The sequence below is a fragment of the Synchiropus splendidus genome, chromosome 17 (genome assembly GCF_027744825.2).
Source record: "Synchiropus splendidus isolate RoL2022-P1 chromosome 17, RoL_Sspl_1.0, whole genome shotgun sequence".
Taxonomy (NCBI): domain Eukaryota; kingdom Metazoa; phylum Chordata; class Actinopteri; order Syngnathiformes; family Callionymidae; genus Synchiropus; species Synchiropus splendidus.
In genome coordinates, this window is record NC_071350.1 from 4,289,772 (window position 1) to 4,309,456 (window position 19,685).

Consider the following 19,685-nt stretch of genomic DNA (forward strand, 5'->3'; position numbering starts at 1 on the left):
GAGAATTGATCAACTCTGTCTGTATGAGTGAGTGAAGAGGTGTCGAGTGTGGTGTGACTCTCAGTGACACTAGTGTGGAAAATGGGTGGAAGAGTCTGAATTTTCCCTTCAATGAGGCTTGCCACTGAAATTCCATTTAGTTATGAATTTATTTATTTCGTTGGCTCGATTAAAAAAGTTTTGTCATCAATTTATCATAACTGATCACATTTTAATATCTGATACCAGAAACACCAAATTGATGTTGAAACATGAGGGTGGAACTGCTCCATTTTTGCACTATTTTCTGGAAAAATTGCACAGTTTTTTTGTGCTTCTTCCCTCAGGTTTTAAAACTTAAACTCTCTGTCTATTTTTCTTTATGGATCGATTCTTTTGTCTGTTAAATTATTCTCTTCCATCCTTTTGTCAAATATAGAACAGCATTAATCTTGCTAGCTATAACCCTGAAATTAAATGCATTTCAAGCTAATTCCAATTATCTGGTGAAAATAAAGTGCACATTAGGAAATCCTGTATATATTTCCCAGTCTCAATAGTCAGCTGATAATCGAGAGAAGAATTCAATCCAACAGAGAAGCTTTCTGATGCATTTAAACATTGTACTGTCAATGAAATGTCGAATACATTTGGCATACACATCCGAGTCTGTTCCAATCATTTTTTTATCTTTCAAAACAAGGAGGCGGGGGAGAACTAGAGAATCACACACGAGGGAGTGAAGGTGGGAAGAGATAGGGAGGTGCAAGTGAAGAGGGACAGGCCGCAACACCAATGAAGTACCCACCATTTATTTATTTTCTTGGATTCATCTCAACTTAGCTTTGTGATTCCTCCACCATCATAGAGGTATGTCCAACTCACTCAGACATTGATCATAAAACAACCAGTGAAGGCGCATGATGAATCTCAATCATACTTCTTTCGTCCTCTGTCTGAGGTAACATGAACGGAGAAAGAAGGGCTGAGAACCTGAGGGGCAGATCTCCAAGAACAACTCCAATAACAATACCAACTCCTTTCATTTTGATTAGCCAACAAGACACAAGATTGTGACCATGTTTATTTCTATGCTCCAATCACACTTGTGTTTTCAAACCATAATTAAATCCACATTCCAACAACATTCGCCAAATCTGGGTTCATATTATCTCTTCAATTATGTTAGTTTACTGTAGCGACATTAGACCTCAACTTGGAGCCGTTCTGTGTGTAATGACAAGACGCAGGTAAATGCTAGTAATTTCCTCTGTCAATACTACAGCTACAGAAGCACAATAGCTATTTTCAGTTTGTCCCATTTATTGATATTCAGGGACACCAAACCAACTTCACACTGGGTTTTTCTTTTCTTGGCAAATATTCATGCCCGGTGACAATCAATCTAAATGGACTTGGAGATGGACTTGTCTTTATTATATATAGTTATTGCTGAGTTGAGCCCTTGGAAGGGTCTGCTACATTGATATATATATATATATATATATATATATATATATATATATATATATATATATATATATATATATATATATATATATATATATATATATATATATATATATATATATATATATATATATATATATATATATATATATATATATATATATATATATATCATCCCTGTCCCAGCTCCAGCCGTCAACAGGACATCAAACCCTGGAGTGTGCGCTCCAGCCTCGGAGGTGTAGAGAGCGAGCACCTCCCCTGTGACACTCTACCACGGTCCAGTGTGGAGACAGGAAAGGTTTTACACCTCAATATGAAGAAAAAACAGTCAGTAAATGTAGCTAACGGGACACGTCTGCATACAGAGGCTGTGTTATACACAATAACAAAGCGTGTCGTGGGTCAGCTGATGGGTCCACGGTCCAGTTTTCTTGGGCTCTGGGTTCTGGATTTTCGTTCGAAATCAGAAGCAAAAAAATCTAGAAATTCGAGGCGCACCATCATAACCAGAAATCATGAGCATATTTAGAACAAAACTGAATTTTATTTTAAATGTATTTTCCCAAAATATATTAGATATATATTATATATAATAATCATACTCATGTCATAGTATATCCCAGTGTATTTCCAGGTTAGAGTTTTCATCCAATCAGAATTCAGCTAGCTTGTGTCGTCATGTCCAAAGCCTTCAGCAGCAACAGTGCAGGCGCAGGTGACCTCAGAGTGAACGGACACATATAGTTGATGGATAGTTGCGATAGCCAATCAGATCACGAGTTGGGGACAGCGAGGCCTTCTAGCTGGCCTCACGTTGAACATGACTTGTGTACGTCCTGTGATTGGATACTTATACTGTCATTTCAGCACTAACCGCTACTCGTTTCTCCCTCTCAGAAGCCTGAGGCTTAAACATATGAGGATATTTATGGGCAAACTAGCTTCAGAGCAATGAACACAGATGTTTGGTGACATTCCTGTTCTCCGCCCCTGCATTTTCCTGACACCTACACCGGCGAGATAACCAGGCGGAGAACGTTCGCCACTTCCAGTCAGGCGGCCACCGCAGTCTTAACGCTCGGTGAGTGCAAACGTTTGAGATATTTATTTTGTTCACGTTTAACATGATAGTAACGGGCCGCACTGGCGCAGCAGTGTGATTCGAAACTGAGACTGTTCAAACGAGAGTACAACAGGGCTTCTGCAACGTAAATATATATATATATATATATATATATATATATATATATATATATATATATATATATATATATATATATATATATATATATATATATATATATATATATATATATATAAACAAGCACTAGTTACAAGGGCTTCTTTTCAACTGTGGGACATGGAATATAGTTGAACAAGAATCTTTCTTGGTGTAATGATCATTGTAATTTATCATTTCAATATAGCTATTATCAGCTGTGGATGAGGAAGAAAAACATTACCCATATCTAAGGTGTGAAACCGCTCCTGGGCAGGATCCTTTCGGTCATAAAGTTCATCTCAAATGAGTTCTGAAACCTACAGTAACAATAAGCAACTGAAAAACACAAACAAACAGCAATGCAGCAGCAACGTGTCAACAACACTTTTCCCAATTTTGTTTTGATGACCTTTTTTTTTCATTTATAGAAGAGTCATGGAGCCGGCGGATCCTTGTTCCTTCTCCTGTCCTCCTTTAGGTTAAAATTCTAGAGCCATTTATTTTTCAATCAGTATTACCACCATAACTATTTTTATGCACACTGACATTGGTGAATATGTATGGCAAAGAGCAATAAAAATCACGCGTTGATCGTCCATTTGCCTGAAAGACATGGCCATGCAATGTAAAACTGCACATGGCCTTCACTGGTCAAAGTACACATGATCAAAAATTAATAGCAATCTTGAGCCAACATATGATTGATGTCACTAGTCCCCTGCCACACTGTCCAACATATTTTATTCATGTTCAAATCTTGCTGAACTCTGGGACTCAATAATTAAGACATTTTCAAAAATCTTGGGAAAACCCTTGTTGTCATCCTTCACAGCGGCCATATTTGGTGAAACTTTAATGGGATCCAACCTGAGCAAAGCTAAAAATGGTCTGCCTTTTTGTTTGTTTGTGTGAGTGCATTACTCATTTTTGGACATTTTTTTTTTTTTTTTAGTTTTATCACATTTTGTCCACATGCATTTACAAAAATAACAGTTAAGAATAATGTATCCCGAAGGCAGTAGATTGAACATTTTATTTAAATAGTACCAACACTGACACATTAATGACAGGACAAAAACATTTGAAAAACATCATGATGCAGAAACATCTTATTGCAAGTCTTCTAAATGCAGATCAAGGAAAGACATAGTTTTCTGAACTACATCTCAGTGTTAAGTATCCTTGCACTTCAAAGTCAAATAACTGATTTGAAGGAGCTAGATATCAGTGAACCTGAAGCAACTTCCATAAAAGTGACATCTTTTCTCAAACTGATCGGTAAAGCAAATTGAATGCCTCATACTTTGCAGGGTTTCTGCTACATATGAACTAGCGTGGCGCATCCTCGCGGCCATAAGAGGAGGGCGGCTCGGATTGGAAGCACATTTACTTCTCATGATTATACATACTAGCGTTTTTACGGTCACCAATTCTGTAAATGCCAAAACTCTGTTTCTGTATCACTTCTTCATTGGCTGCGTTCCATTCCATTCTTTTTTTTTTTGTGTATTTTTTTTCACGCCGGTGGTGCGGCTCCACCATAGTTTCAAAAAATCCAGGCAGCAACCCTGCTTTGTGTCCTCCATAGGACATAAAGTGTGTTGATCACTGCAGTCTTTTCCCATCTTCCATCTCACTGTAGTCTGAAGATGTGTCAGATGTGCACTGTTTTTGTTTTAAAGTTATGTGAGGTGTCATTTAAATATGTTTTTAAAGCCTTATCCTCTTCTGCTTATCCTAACCAAGTACCCATACTGTATGTTCCTGTGGGCATACTTGTACACAGGTATATTTTACTGACTAACTTTAATTTTGTATTTAAACATTCATTTTTTTATACTATCATTTTCTAGAGGAATGACAGGGGTTGGGTTCCAATATGATGCATGCTATTCTCCATACAGTACATGATTTTGTGGCTGTCTTGGTCTTAAATAATGTGACATCCATGCAAGTAATATTGCAATCCTTGTTCCCTCCTCAGGATAAACTAAGTAACTCTGAATTACTTGGTCAAATGAAGGGCAAATGACACATTTTCAATCAGGAGCCTTGGTTTGGGAACAGTCTGCCCAAGATGAACCAGCTGGCAGTGTCTCTGCCTCCTTTCAAATCACTTTTAAAACACATTTTTAAAAATTCACTTTCATGTGATTTTGCCTTTTATCTCACCACTTTTATGTTTCAGTTTCTTTTCTATTTATATGTCTTTTGCTCTTCTAGTGCTGTTTTATATGTGTCCTGCTTCTCAATGTCTTCAAAATGTTTTTAATTGAAGTTTTGCTGTGGATTTGATGCGGAAACACAGCGGTTTCTCAACATATACACTCCAGATAGTCCCCAGCAAATACAACACGGAGACAGAATTTCCTTCTCGACTATGATCCGAACAAGAATAATGCTGAGCAGCACTTTGCAACTGGTCTGCCTCACATCCTGATGTTCCCAGGTACTTACATCACAACCAGCAAAAAAAAGTCTGTACAGGTTAGTACCAATACAATACAATTTATATTTGAAAATGGAGTGATGGAGTGAACTGTAGGTGAGCTCAAGCAAAACCAGGCTAATACAGACACTGTTAAATCCACTGTTCTCTCCACAGACTAGAGCTTTATCTCAAAGCCAAACAACTGTGATAGATTTCTGAATCAACAATTAAGCTAATCTCCCATTAATCATTAGCTTTTTTCAAACATGATCCCAAGGTTTAACAGTGTTTCAAAAACCTTCAATCAGGACTAATGAGTCAAAGCAAACACTCGTCATCTGAGTCATTCTGCCGCAATTATGTCATGTACTACAATTACAAGAGTGCGCTGTCACTTTGGAGAGAAGTATACAGATGACGGCATGTTGTGTTGCGTAGACCGACTTTGTCACCGCACGGAGGATCTGACAGGCCGTGGCTGGGATCAAAACTGGAAGTGACGTGATGTGTGAGATATTCTGACAGGGTTGGGAATGTACTTAATTGGTACCATGCATCAATCTGTTAGAGATACATCTTACAGACAGTTTTGAGACGGAGCAGAAATCTGTGGTTCGGACTAACTGAACATATCACAGTCCATTAATTCATGTACATGCAGCTGGACTTCCTCGACTAAATGCCGTCCTCTTCTCCTTGCTCCAAACACTGACACAGCTTTACGGGTCAAGACATTCTGTGGCCAATGAAGGGAATTCAGATCCTCGCAGTTTTTAAATGCTTAGTGCAGTAGTCTGGCCTCATCTGAAAGTGAGACATTTTTATCGGTTGGCTCTGTCGTTGCCAGGACTGCTTGTTTTCACACACTTTTTTTTTTAAATCCATATTTATTTTCAGGCTCTGGTTTCAGCCTTGCATCCATGTGTTCAACATATCTACTTTGTATGCCAGAATTGCACATTACTTATCACTTCCAAGCAGTCCTGCATCTTTGCATGTCTTATTTGTCAGACACACCTTTAGTTCTCATACACAGCAGCCAATGTCTTCCCATGAGAGAGCCAGCATACCAGAATGTACTTTGCTTGCATCTGGTATCAAGCCCCCTCACTAAAAACAACCATCTGTTACCCTCGCCTGCACAAGGTGGTCTACACCTCCTATATGCCGAGACAAAGCCTCCCCCTACTCTTCGTTTCAATGTGTCAGTCTGGGGAGGGTGGTTGGTGGTGCGTCACAGATTATTTGCATTACCTTTGCAAATGCTAGCTGACACTGCTCCACTCGCCGAATCTTGTCTGCAGGTCCTTTTCAGTTGAGTGCAGTGAGAGGCTCAGAAACCACGGCAAAGATTGGAATTAACTGTCCAGAGCCAAAAACTGAATTCAGGCTTCCTTTTCAATGGAGGTGGAGAAAGTGGACTTTTCCTTATGGATCTTGTCAATTCATTGAATGCAGGTGCTTTGCGTTTTGAAAATGTCCAGCTGCTATGTGATCTCCACTTGGAGATCTCCTTCTTTCTTGGGGAGAGCGGACCATTTATACCAACCCATCGTCAGGATGCAAAAGTGGGTGCGAGGGACAGGAGACATATGGAAGTGCTCTTCACTGAATTATATTGGATGTCAATTGCCATTTATAACTACATACACGGCTCTCCTCCTTTGTGATACTGTCAAAAGTCGCACAGCCGTTTGACAAACTTTTAAAAGCAATCGACACGTTGCTACACATAGAATGAAAGGAGCGTCATCGCACCTCTTACCTCGCCCCAACTTCCGTCTTTGTTTTTTACATGTCACGCTTCCGTGGAAGGTGGAGCATGTGCTTCAATTGAAACAGAATGCATCAACTTGCAATGCTGTCATCAGTATAGAACGCAAAAGTCAAGTCTCCCAACGTCTATATATTACGACATGGGAGTGAAGATGTGTTGTAAATACAGAAAGTGAGCAGATAAAAAGAAAAGTTTACCCATTGATTTTTGAAGTAAATAACAAGATGTGAAGTTTCATTTCACTGAGAAACATCAACATTACCTCAAAACTGGTGGCGGAGATGAAAGACAACACGGATGAAACTGGCCAAGTAACATTTTTTCTAGTTTATAGTTTCCTTTTAAATGCTGATTGTGCACCAACTATCACAGAATGTAGCAATCCTGGCACAAACCAGTGTTGCTCCACTTGAAAATACTTCTAAGAAACGATTCACATCGGAATCCGGAACCTCAAAAAGTTGGTACTCATACTGTTACATCATTGGTGAGACTCCAGAACACCACAGGCGCCAGAGCCAGAACCGTGTCAGTGTTGCGGAAGTGGCCTGTGGTGAAATCTAGTGTTGAGCAGATTTTTAAAAAAAAAGCCTCAATAGTGTTCTTGTTCTTATGGAGGAGGACAATGGGGTTGGACAAGGGACATGTCTATTACCTTAATTTCCAACATGATTTTAATTTTTACTGAGCCACCATTTTTTTGTTTTTGTTTTCAGGGAGTTGTTTGGGTTGTGTCTGAGTCTCTCTTTTATAAGATGACATTAAACCAACCCCCCCACCTTTCCTCACATCTCCTCCATTGCCTAGCAACCAAAAACACCTCCACTGTGTCTTTCAAAGGTTGCTTTTTAACCTTTAGCTATATTTTTCATTTCTTATTATGCTTTAGTCTGTATTATTATTATTATTATTATTATTATTATTATTAGTAGTAGTAGTAGTAGTAGTAGTAGTACTGGAAGTTATAGTTGTATTAGTAGGATTATTTTTTTTCTTCTTCATTTTAAAGCATTGTCTTCCTGTGTGGAACCTTTAATTGTTGTTTGCTAAACAACAGTTGGCAGAAACTTCCATTCAAATGACTATTTTTAAACATTAAAAAGGACTGCATTATGTTTCGTTGCTTAATTTAAATCGTACTCAATTCATCTGGAAGCCAATTCAACAGAAATGAGAATGAATGTTAAGAGGTGTATAAAATTCAGCGTTTGCACTGCTGGATGAATCTGTTTCACCTGATAACATTGTTCCTTTGACTTCAACTGAAAAGAAGCCCGGGAATCAAGGTGAGTGGTACCGTAGCCGTAACATCTGAGCTTGCTAAGGTGAAAACAAAGATCAATTGTGGGACCAAAAATACGACCCCAACAAAGAATTTAGTGGTAAAACACAATCACAATGTGCAAAGCATATGGGCCAATGTGATTGTAGGTGCTGCAAGTGTTGCAGCATGCTTTGGTGTACGTGCAGTGGTGAATCTGTTGGTCTGTTTATTCTTCCTTGCACTGTATGTGCAATTGATTTTTATTCCGGTTTTTGTTTCCCGCTTTTTTTTTTGGTTGTTTATGTCCACTGAGGTCAGTCCCACTGAGACCAGTTATTGCTTCTTCTGTTGCTCTTTGTCTACGCTTGTTCACTTGAAGTAAAATAATAATAATGTTATCCACTAGCTGCGAACTCAAAACTATAAGAAAGTAAATAAAAACACCACGTCCTCAAGTCACTGAATGAAACAAAATGAAATTGATAGGAAAACATTCGTGTCAAAAATGGAGTCAGTGCATAAAAAACAAATATGGATCACAATATGAGCACACTACTTTGAAAAGTAATAGCAGAACTCTTAGGTTAGCTAGGTTTGTTGATAGTCACAAACAGTTTAAAATGCAATTCTTGAATGGTAGCGTTACGCCATAAGTCATTTCACTCTGCTTGTGCATGCGGGACATCTATAATTTCCTAAACTACGCTCACAGACGCATGAGAGCCAGTTTTCTACAAAGCTGGAAGACACAGACAGATGCTTTGCAACCTGCTTCGTCTCCTCTGTTGTTTCCTCGCATTCCCTGCGGCTACTTCCACAACCGAGCAATATACGAGCGTGGAGCCATTTTAACTTGATTCCTCTGAGAGACCACCCAAATACATCATCGTTCATACTTGTTCCCTGGATAAATAATAAAATATTTACTCTCACTCGACTGTATTGACATGTTTCTTTGGCTGCACAGCTTTTGAAGATCTTGAGGAGTATGGCGTGCACGTATATTTACAGACGAGGCATCGCTTGTATTAGAATTATCGGATTCACGTAGCACCATTTCTATATGTTCCACAGCCCTGCATGTTTGTTTCCCTCTGTGGACATAACGGATAGATAGATGGATAGATAGATAGATAGACGGAGCTGAAAAATCCCGCAGTGTTTTTCTTGCAGGTAACTTGAATATGAAGCTCAAGACCTCTGAGCAGAAGCATCTGTGTTAGCCGTACTTGCAACCACAGCATCTTTGTAGTCCTGTGGTCAGGAGTTTTTTCTTTTTTTTTTGGGCAAGACCATTGGACATATGTTTTGCATCCATTTTTTCAAACCAGATAGCTGCTGTCTGCTGTTCCTGGGGCTGGCTTCAGAAGGCATGGCGCCGGCGCTGACTGCAGATAGGCTGTTTTTCGTGGCAGGCGGATGATGAACCCATTTTGTGGCACATCAACTGGCTGATGCGAGATTTCACTCTCATTATCAGACTATGAATTTATGAAACATTGTCTATTCACTCAAGAGCAGATGGGAATGGTGATTGATCTTCACAACAGCATTGTAGTTTTACACAGGAATTGCAGAGTTAAAAACATTCGACAACAGGCACACACACATTGGAATTACAAAAATAAATAAATAAATAAATAAAATAGTTACGGTGCTATATTGTCTTCAAAACCGTGTGAAAAAGCAACACTTCAGGGAACGAAAAATAAAAATAATTAAACAAAATCAACTAAACCACATTGATATGATGGAGCAACAGACAGAATTTGATCAGTACCTTGATCAAAAACTTCTCCAACGGGACGTGGATTCAGCTGCACTTTAAAGTTTGTTGCTCATTCATGGATTATATTATGATAAAGAGGTTTCTGCAGCTTTATAGTTGAAATAATATGCTATAATACAACATATTATATAGCAGCTATATAATATGTTGTATTATTTTGTTGTATTTCGGAATAGTACTTTATGATGCAAAAATGGAGGTAGTTGTTTTTTTCATTTTAGTTACTATCAACTAGGGACATTATGGATCGAGAGGCTAATCTTTTGATCTTACCTTCCCTGTGTTATCAACCCTTTCAAATAATGATAATAATAATAATAAAACAGTTCTTCTGCCAATAACATTCCTGGCAATTTCCAGTTTCCAAACAACTTCATTTGTCCTTAATAGTGGTGACCATTAGTGTCCACTCTGTTCTGTCTCAGCAGTGTTTTCGCTGCTCCTCTTGTTTTGAATGCATCCTGTTTTTTGGTGACTAAAATGGAGAGCCAGACACAGACGCTTAATGTTCTGCAAGTCATGACGTGGCCTTCACAGATCAGACTTGTTTGACCAGCACGTCACACAGAGGCTCACTTGTATTGAGTTCGAGGGAATTTAGGAAAACAATTTAGCCTTTTGAACTTGTGTTCCCCAGACTATTCCTGAACCACTTACGCTCAGTTGGTGGTATGAAACAGACCACAACAAAATACTTAAAAGACAGAATCCTGACTGAAATGCCTTTAAACTGAGGGAAAAAAAAAACAACTAATAATAATAATAATAATGCAAAAAAAAAACCATTTCCTTTGCTCTGGGGTTGAAGCTATCATTACTGTCTTTGAAAAAAACCCACACTTACCATTATATATTGTGGCACATTTTTTTGGTTTTCTCAAAGAGTCTGCATGCTTCTCAACAAAACTAAGGGAGGTTGTAGACTATCTTTGGAATGTTGCAGTTCACAGTGACAGAGCTGTGAACTTGTCTGCCATTTTGCTGGTGCTAAATCTTAGCTGATGCTTGCTGGAACAAGGCTGGTGTTACTGTGCCACTCAGATTTACATTCACACTTCACTTTTTTTTCCCATGGAAAACATTCTACAGCAGCGTTATATTTAGTTCAGGTTTGACGAATGGAGACACTCTTGGAGCAGCATTAGCTACTCAGACCAAGAGGCCCACCCTGAACTATTGTATACAGTTGTGACACTGTGTTTTAACAGTGGAAGTCTATATTCAGACGGGATTTTACAGATTGGTGACGCCTCTTCTTTTCCATGTCGGACAGGCCTTTGCTAAGAAATTCATTGGTTTTACAAGACCACCCTTGTAGTTGGTTGTGACGGCGACACAAAGCAGCCCTTTCTAACGTCACTGTGCTGGACCTTCTCCCCCACAGCTCGGCTGATTCTCCACACTGCAGAGGCAAGTGGCCATGGGTTTGAACTCATGTTTGAAGTTAACAGTTGAAAAACCAGGGAGAAAGAGCAACATTTTGGTTCAAAGATTTTTGTTTGCTTGAGCTTTAAAAATAAACACTTGGAAGCCAGAATGACAAGAAATGCAGTAAAAATCACAACGTCAGATGTCCAAAATTTGGGGGAATGTTTTGTTTGAAGCTTTAAAAATATTTAATTCCAAGGGATTTCATGTGTCAGTAAATTTATTTAGATACATTTTGTTGGTGTCACATTCAATTCCGGATCCTTGATGAGAAGAGCTTTGCTGTTAGACGGCTTGTTGTCTAGAAACTGGAGTCTGGAAACACATAAAACCAGAAAAAGCTGATGCTGAAGGAAGGGTATTCAGTGAAAGATGGGAAATGGCTACATGTTTTTGCTCCAAGAAAAAAACAGAGGTGTCTAATGCTTAAGATATCCTCCAGTTATTAAAAGAAGAGGAATGTCTGTGCCCAATAAATGTTGGAAATATCAGCCAGCCACGTGATCAGAAAGAGTGCCGATCATGTGATTTTCAAATGGTCGGAATTGGGTGTAAATCATCGGATTTAGCCTTGGATCCAACAAGCATGGGCAACATTAGAACTACACCGTGATATACCACCCTTAAAACAAACCCACCCTACTCTCCCAGTTGTCAGTTCAGGATCTGGCAAACCTACAGTATTGTTTCTGTGCATGTGCGGGGGTGACAAGGCGACATCACTTCCGTTACTCTGTTACGTTTTCGAAGCCGTACGAGCGGTACATAAGTTAGTGACAAGCCATAGAGCTTCTAAACAACCCAGGTGGCAACCTTATCTACATGGTTACGCGCAGATTCGTCGCTTTAGATTTTCTGATTTTGTGGACAATTGTGTCATGATTCGCTTTTACTTTGTCTTGTAACTTCCGTTTTGTGTTTCTATCTTGGGTTATGGCACATGGCTGGACTCAATGGCACATGGCTGGAGTCAATCATGTCATCATCATCAAGAGCTCATAAGCACCTGGACTCCAGCAACGTGTGCCAGATTGACTCTGTTCGTTCTTGTGGTAAATTGGATCTCCTTGTTCATCCTTGCTATTCGCTCTGTCGGTTCGTTGTGTTATTTCTTCTTGTTTATCCCTGGTCCCTGAGTTGTGTTTTGTTCCTTCCTGTGTTTCCGAGTGTTTCCTGGCTTGTTCTGCGACTTTTGTTATTGCTATTCATCGTGTTTTGTCTCTCTGTTTACAGATCTATGTTCGTATGATTCTCCCAGTTTGGTGACGCTTTCGTTTTGGAGATTTTGACTTTGCTTTGTTTCTTCTGGTTTGGTGACGCTTTCTGTTCTGGATTTATTGTTGTGTATCATTAAATATTGTACTTTCTCTGCATACTGCCTTCTGTGAGTTCCTCATCATGCCACTTGCTCCCCCTCCGTCCGTCGATCATAACAGATTGAGACACTTGGACTCCTGCTTATTGGTGATTTGTATTTTCTGGCCTACTGTGAATTATTGTGTGGTTTTTTTTTTTTTTTTTTAATTGTTCAACTGGTCCCTACCTCGGTGCACCTTCAACATTTTGGACTTGGGTTCCACCTGCTTAGAAACCCACACAATCGAATTGGTACTGTACATTTCCCAGATGCTGTACTGACACACCTCTCCAACACCGGCAATGAAACAGATCCTGCAACTACTAAAAGAGAGAAAGATCCATGCCAAAGGTCAAGGAAGTTCGCAGCTATTTGAGAATGTGTCATGTTGGATGACCATTTTAACCAAATAACTAAATAAATACTGGCATATGCAAAATCTTAAAGTAGAAATTTCTGACTGGTGGGGAAAATTGTCAAATTAAAATAATAATGTACAGCTTTGCATGGCTCTCCTTTCTTCACCGACATCTATAATGATGCCATAATAACAGTGCTAACAGTGCTTCTTGTAATTTATTCAAAATGTATTTTTATTGACTTCGATTAGCCAGCCAGGGGTCGGAGGGGATCTGGTTCGGGAACCACAGAATTTCATCTCTGCTATTTGCGGACGATGTTGTTCTGCTGGCCTCATCGGACCGGGACCTTCAGCATGCGCTGGGGCGGTTTGCAGCCGAGTGCGAAGCGGCCGGGATGAGGATCAGCACCTCCAAGTCTGAGGCCATGGTTCTCGACCGGTATAAAGCGGTTTGCTCTCTCCGGGTTGGTGGAGAGTTCTTGCCCCAAGTGGTGGAGTTTAAGTATCTCGGGGTCTTGTTCTCGAGTGAGCGAAAAGGGGAGCGTGTGATTGATAGACGGATTGGTGCATGCGGTCGCTATATCGGACCGTCGTGGTGAAGAGGGAGCTGAGTCACAAGACGAAGCTCTCGATTTACCGATCGATCTATGTTCCCACCTATGATCACGAGCTTTGGGTAATGACCGAAAGGATGAGATCCCGGATACAAGCGGCTGAGATGAGTTTCCTCCGCAGGGTGGCTGGGCGCTCGGGGTGGAGCAGCTGCTCCTCCACATCGAGAGGAACCAGCTGAGGTGGCTCGGGCATCTGATCCGGATGCCCCCTGGACGCCTCCCTGGGGAGGTGTTCCGGGCATGTCCTACCAGGAAGAGACCCCGGGGAAGACCCAGGAGTCGCTGGAGAGATTATGTCTCTGGTCTGGCCTGGGAACGCCTCGGGATCCTCCGGGAGGAGCTGGAGGAGGTTTGTGCAGATCGGGAAGTTTGGGCTTCCTTGCTCTGAATGCTGCCTCCGCGACCCGACCCCGGATAAGCGGCAGAAGAAGGTGAAAGTGACTTCGATTACAAAGTTATATGGCTTGACACCATTGATAAACTGCAAAGAGATTTAATTTTGGACTTGGTTTGAACCAATGCAGAAACACTTGTGATAAAAGTACCATATGTAGAATTGGCAATAATGTTGGATTTAAATTAAAGGACAATTTAGTTGTATTTTCTTATTCTAATTAAGGCATTGCTGCAGTATCCAGACTCTGGTATTGTTTGTAGTCTTGATCCCTTGAGTTTTCCAACAGTAATTGATGTTACAATACAAATGAAGCTGAAAATTAAAGAATTTAAAGTAGGTCTGGTTGAAAATGGCTTGATGGCCGAATCCACTGTTTAAAATTTCAAAGTGCAAATGGACTGAATACTTGTGAGGACAGAGGAAAGATGGATACATTGACAACATTGTTGGAGGAAGAGTTTTAATCAAACTAGTCTTAGCGGGATATTCACTATGGCATCACCTCAATATCCTGGAAAGGAGCGATGCAGTGTGAATGCATGGATGATCGTAGCTTCAGAGGAAATTGAAAACTTGTTTTATGGTCGTGGCTGGTCCGGATAGAAATGCACTGTATGTTCTGCAACACATTAGCAGACATTCTTGTCATGTTTTTTTCCCCCCAACTCCTCGCATAAAATCAGCTCAGCACTCATGATATGAATCTCATTTTGGCAGCGGGAATGCACAGCTTTGCATGATTGGCTGTACTGCCGTCTTCACACACACTCCCACAGACATGCATTTGATTTGTCACCAGCATCCAAAGTCTTATCTAAATACTGCGAAGAATCTCAGAGTAAACGCTCTCGGCTGGCACACAACACGGTGAGCAGCCGCTCACAAAACCTGCTATTCTGCAGAATGGATCCTCCGAGTACCAGCTACCTTTTTTGTTTTTTTTCCTCCCCTCACACAAAGAGAGATTAGAGCGCACGGGGAAATAAAGAGAAGATATGATAAGAATATGAGTTGGCACATAAAAACATGCAGGCAATTGCGCGGCATTATCATACGAGAGGACATCTGTAAGAAGCGCTCATTGATTTGGTACTGGGGAGAGAAGAGGGGAAGAAAATTGGCAAAACTTCAGTAATTGGCTTCAGAAGTTGCAGCTTTCTTGTCTTCCATTTCTAGGTTGAGGAGGGGAAACCTGCCATGCTTGTCAAATCTCTCTGACTGTTACTGTGAAGGAAGGCCAAAGAGAGTGAGAGTGGCCTCCATCTGAAAAAGAGGAGACGGGCGGGGCGGGTACCTGTTTAGTCGAGCGTGAAAGAACACCTCGTTACGAAAGTGAAATATGTCATATTGGCAGCTCACCAGTTGACATTCTTTAAAATTGGTGTTTCCGATTCAATGCCTTGTTAAATAGGTGGAGGCGTTTTAGCTGAGCAATTATTGGAACAAAGGATGGTTTGAAATGATGATGACGTGTGTGATGATCTGTCTATCTATCTATCTGTCTATCTAGAATAAAATATGAATTGAAATTACGATTTATCATTTTGGCTTATTGTAGAATCATTCTAGAATGAATAATAAAAAAATGTAATAAATAGAAGTTAAATTACAATATATTGCATTATGCTATAAGCATCATTTCTCCAGAGATTTTAGACAGTTTGAAAGGGAGTAGAGTGACAATTCTTCTAATTTATGCTCCTTTCAGATATATTTTCTTCCACCAGATTGATCATCAGCAAAAGGTTTCTCTCACAGAAGTCCATTCTGTTCTTCAGAGTCCTGTAAGTATCACAGGCAGTGTAAGAGCGCACCTACTAGGTTCAGTGGTACCTCGGTTTTCGAACGTTGAATTCGAACAAATCGCGGTTCAAACAAAAATTTTGAGATTTTCTTGCTTCGGATTTCGAACGAAAATCCAGAACTCGAACGCCCCCGAAAAAACCCCAAAAAACAACATAACGTGCGCAGACCGATCAGCTGACCCACAATGGGCTTTGCAGACGTGTCCCGTTAGCTACATTTACTGACTGTTTTTTCTTCATACTGAGGTGTAAAACCTTTCCTGTCTCCACACTGGACCGTGGTAGAGTGTCACAGGGGAGGTGCTCGCTCTCCACACCTCCGAGGCGCACACTCCAGGGTTTGATGTCCTGTTGTGGGCTGGAGCTGGGACAGGGATGAGGCGAGTCTGGGACAGAGCGTGACTTGGTTTATGACTTTGTCACAGCCAAACTGCACAGAAGCGCACATTCAGAGCTGGACACGCACCGGGCACCTCTTCACTTCTGGAGAGACGGCACTCACTCGGCAACCCCTCCCACATGCAGTGGCCACACACATAGAGGAACAGCGCACCTGCAGCAGACACTCTACATTCACTCCTACAAAAGCCTCTTTTAAGGCTTTCTTTTTCCATTAATTGTAATGGGAAAAATCGATTCAGATTTTGAACAATTGGCTTCTCAAACTGCCGTCTGGAACAGATTGTGGTCGAGAACCGAGGTACCACTGTACTTGGGGGTACCAAATGTTTTACACAAGTAAACAATCTTTTTTTTTTTCCATTTCTCTGTCCACAACTTCAAAAGATTTTTGAATGTGTAAGTGCCAGTGGTTGACTCTAAACAGTATGTGCGCACAGTCTTGGACAGTTATTTGGATTTTAGGGTCCATTATAATGCTGTGAATGACACTCATCCACATGAATGACATCCACAACAGAAAACTACTACTATCCAGTGGTTAATTGCCTTTGTAGCAATAGGCACATTTCATTGAAAGCACTAAGCAAAGCAGTGAGTCTTGTCTTGTATTCACCTTCAGGCTGGTCAAACTACTGTCTGCAGCAATGTTGATTGAAAATGACTGTCCACTTGCCTTGACTTAATTTCAATGTCCATCTTTTTGTGTGTGGAATGTGAATAGGTTTGCTTTCAGTTTGGCTCCACATATCAGTCAATCAGTTTATTTCTCTACTTGCCATTAGTCTAACAAGAAAAAGGACTGTTACTTATGAACACTATGTTACCCAAGACACACACTTTGTAAATGGTTTGTTGTGGTTCACATGTGAAGCACAGAATGATGTAAGTTTCCATGGCCAGTTTTCAGATGACAGATGAATGCATCCACCAGGCAACTGTTCCTACCAACATGAGATGTGCGGAATGGAAAGTAAACCTCGCAAATCCCTCATTAAGGGTCAACAAGAGATTTCACATCAAAAATGATCTGATATGAGAGAAGTCTATCAAAAAGTCTATCGAACTAGAATAATGAGCTCATAGGCACGAAAGAATGGAACAACTCTGGGCCACCATTAGTGGCCTCAAATATACCAACAACACTGGCCTCTCAGAAGCTAAAAAACTCAAACTGTTGCCTTGCATCATGTAGCCAATTTCAACCGAGGATGCTACCACGTCTCATGGCAGTGGATGGTATATACACAAGTTTGAAGATGTGTGAGATTACAAGGGCCAGGGAGCCTTTTCTCTCCCAATCTCTAGTGGAGAAGTGCAGTACAAATGGGCAAAGGAAAGAGGAAGATCATGAAGGAACCGCAGCAAGAGACCGCCGTCGGCAGGGACATTACATGTGCCGGTCAAGGAGCCACCAGTGCGACACACCTTCAGCACCATGTAACCCTGAGCTACACTACTGATCATGTGTCATGCTGTAACCAGAGCTGAGCTCCAGCAGACAAAGTCCTGCAAATACACCCGGTCCCCTTAACCCTCAGTCCTAGAATGCACAATTAAAAAAAACAGATCTGTAACTGAAAAGTATAAAACGAACAACTATAAACTGGATTCGTACTGTTGTACGAATGCGACTTGTCGATTACTGTCAAAGACAGGTTGGAGAGAAATTGTTCATGAGAAATAGAACATGCAAATCACTGATTCAAGGACAGAATTTGTTCTTTATTGCTCGCCAGGAGCCCCTACTGCATCTGTCTTGGTGAATAGATGGCGGCTGCCATGGATATATTGACTGCAGACTTGAGTTTCTCTGTGTAAATCTCTAAAATCAATTGGTCTAATGAGTCACTCGGAACCATGATATCAGAGCGCTGGTCATTAAAATACGACTATGCATTGCTTTAATTCACTTATCATATGTTGCATAGTCATTTATATTAATATTTTACTTCTATTAGTGCAGTTGCGACTCTATCGATTAACTTTACACGCTATAACAAAGCACAGAGCACTTCCAATGCAGCTAACAGCTTTTGGTCCTTATGTCGTCCAAAAGCAGGGAATCAAACTCTTTGAAAAAAATGAAAACATATTTATGGGCTGATGTATGGGTAACTGTTGATATTTATTAGTGGAGCTCACACATCTGTGATAGTAGTGTATTATGCCAGTGGAGCAGTTCAGTTGGCAGTGTGCAGGATTCAGCAGCAACAATCCAGAAACTGCTGACTTCAAACACTGGAACGCGTCCAAGTCCAAAACAGACTTCCTGGCAATAATTCTGACCAATCTGACGATCAAGCATATAATAAGCGTACATTAAAATCCACCTGCTCTTTCATAGTATTTGGGAGAAACATATCAGCAAATGCCCTTATGTTTAATCCAGTGTCAGTGAGGGAGGAAAGTAAATAAATGAATAAATAAAAAAAGAACAAACATGACGTCATTTGTTACTATTTGAGAGTTTGACGTTTGTGAGTTGACCTGTGCAGGCGCCAACACTCTCCACCTGCACTGCTGAACATCCTGGGTACTGATGTCGAGAGGGTGGCATCATGCAAGCACCTGGGTGTTCACCTGAACAGCAAACTGGACTGGACTAAAAACGCCGATGCTTTTGTCAAAAAGTAGGTTGTTCCTGCTCAGGAGACTGGCAACTTTCCTGAAGACCTTCTATGACTCTATGGTGGCATCAGCCATTTTGGATAGAGTCGTCTGCTGGGCGGACAACATTACGGACAGGAACAGAAAGAGGCAAGACAGACTGGTGAAGAGGGCCAGCTCACTGCTGGCCTGCTCTCTAGACTCGGTGGAGGAGGTGGGAGACGGGAGGACTTTGACCAAGCTGTCATCCATGATGGTAGAAGACCCTTACGGCACTAGGTAGCATGAGGGAGCGATTTTGAACATCCTTTCTGCCCAATGGTGAGTCTGACTATTGTTGGTTGTCAATCACTTGTTTAGTTATTATTATCTATTTATATAATGTATAATTTATATGATTTATCATAATCTTTAATTTGATTTTATTGATTTTGACATGATAATTTTATATATTAAGGGTATATTTTGGTTCGTATTGTGTTGTTTCATAGCTTGTGACTCCACTTTTTTTTTTTTTTTTATATTTGTAGTGTACCTGTAATGTCTTTGATATGTGTTAGTGTCTTTGCTATCATCAGCTTCTGTGACATGTTCAATGTCCCCACTGTGTAACGAATGAAGGCCATCTAGTCTAGTCTTAAGTTGTGATAATGGCATTTGTGACCAAGAACTCACTGACAAATGACATGAAAAACCTAATAAAGGTTTTCAAGAAAATGTATCTCTCACTGACACTGACTTCAAGTTTACGCAGGATTATGACTGACAGTAACACACAA

General features: G+C 40.5%; 1 long non-coding RNA gene across 1 annotated transcript; it reads left to right on the forward strand.

The window, feature by feature from the left end:
• Positions 1-4,953: 4,953 nt before the first annotated feature.
• On the forward strand, positions 4,954-18,658 carry LOC128748779 (uncharacterized). The gene is made up of 3 exons (XR_008412844.1): positions 4,954-5,161; positions 15,820-15,876; positions 17,200-18,658. It is a non-coding gene; the product is annotated as an uncharacterized LOC128748779 (long non-coding RNA).
• The last annotated feature ends 1,027 nt before the right edge of the window (positions 18,659-19,685 follow it).